Consider the following 2,041-nt stretch of genomic DNA (forward strand, 5'->3'; position numbering starts at 1 on the left):
TCGTCGGAGAAAATGCCCCTTTATTGAGGAACAGCTCTGCATATTTATAGAGCCGGGGGCAGTTTGACAGTTATGGCAGTTGGCACCAGGTGTTTTTTGATTGGTGGGTAAGGATCATGTGAGCCAGCAGGGCTCACCATTGGGCGGCTCTTCTGGGGGGGGGGGATTGGGAAGTTTGTCTTGGAGCCTGAGTGACTCCCAACACTAAGTACCTTTTTTTTTAATCAAGTGGTAAATGATATTGTTTCATTCATTTCTTATTCAGATTCCCATTGCTGTTGTGTAGAATTGCAACTAATTTTTGCATGTTGAAGTTGTGTCTTGCAACTGTGCTGAATTTGTTTATCAGTTCTAACAGCTTTGGTTTTGTGTGTATGAAATATCAAGGGTTTTCTATGTACAAGATCATGTCATTTTCAAACAGAGAGAAAAAAATAAGGAACAAGGAGTTCAAACAAGAGAATATTAAAAACGTGGGTGGTTATAAAAGAAGGAATCAGAGGGAGAAGAAGGAAATTAAAATTGTAACAGAAATATTGAAAATATTATGAGAACTGAAAACAAATAAAATTATAGATTTAAAAGTTCTACTGAGTGCCCAAGAAAAATGAGGGAAAAATAATTAATTCACACCAAAGCATATCACTGTGAAACTTCAGAACATCAGGGGACAAAGAGAAAAATCCTCTAAGCTTCTGTTATATGGAACATTTGCAAAGTGAATTTACAAAGCATCAGTAAATTACTAATTTATCAACAGAAGCATTGGAAGCTAGAATATCTTAGAACAATGACTCAGAAATCTTGAGATGATGTCATTTCCAAATCAGAATTCTATGCCCTACTAAACTACCAATCAAATTTGAAAAGAAGAAAAACATGTTTTAGCATTCACAAGGTTCCATTTTTTAGCTGTCTGTCATGCTCTATCTTCAGGAAGATTCTGGGGGATAATGCTCACAAAAATAGCAGTGAAACTGAAAAAGAAGATGCTGTGGGATCTAGGAGACTTGGAATCTAACCAAAAAAAGAAATGAAAGATGTAACCTAAAAGAGATCTCAGGAGGCCAGATATGCTACTGGCATAGAAATTAACCAGAGATGTCTCCAAGAAAAAAAAAAAAAAGTACAAGGCACCAGTTAGAGATAAAATAGAAAACTAAAAACACCAATTTAAAAAAAAATAAACTTTCATTGGAATTAATTCTAGGAAAGCTTAAAGTTATACCACAAAGTAAAAGTAAAAGTAAATGAAATCAGTATATTTAAGTGAAATCAATAGGCAAATTGAAAGGAATATGTAGTTGTTGAGACTATACCTTATGATAATAATAATAGTGACAATATAATCATATAATGGATACTGGGAACAATAGATTTACATGTGTGGGTGCATGTATGTGAGAACTGGGGGAAAATTAAATTTATTTTTACTTGGGCTGGGGATGTGGCTCAAGCGGTAGCGCACTCGCCTGGCATGCGTGCGGCCCGGGTTCGATTCTCAGCACCACATACAAACAAAGATGTTGTGTCCGCCGAAAACTAAAATATAAATATTAAAATTCTCTCTCTCTCTCCCAATCTCTCACTTTCTCTCACTCTTTCTTTAAAAAAAATTTATTTTTACCATAGTAGGATTCCAATAAATTATATCATTATCTTAAACTAAAAAAAAAAAAAAAAAAAAAAACAAGCATTCAGCCATTATTTGGAAATATAAATGAAAACCAGGAGAAATAATTAGGAGAGTTTTCAGTAGCTATTTCTGGGTAATGCATGTCATGAGTGAGAAGCAGGAGTGCAGAGCTCAGAGGAATGTGGCTGTTTCCCTTTTAACACTTGGAATTTTTAAAATATTACTGAATAAATTTGATAAAAACTTTTTTAAAATGCCATGTAGGTAGATTTACAACCTGGCTGCACCTTTCATTATTTGTTTCTGTGTATACTTTGAGGTGTTTTTAGGATTGGTTCCAGATAAGATTACCTGTCAGTCATGACCATTTATTGTATTGTTGACCCTATTTGCTACATGTATCTA

Source organism: Callospermophilus lateralis, unplaced genomic scaffold, assembly GCF_048772815.1.
Source record: "Callospermophilus lateralis isolate mCalLat2 unplaced genomic scaffold, mCalLat2.hap1 Scaffold_66, whole genome shotgun sequence".
NCBI lineage: Eukaryota > Metazoa > Chordata > Mammalia > Rodentia > Sciuridae > Callospermophilus > Callospermophilus lateralis.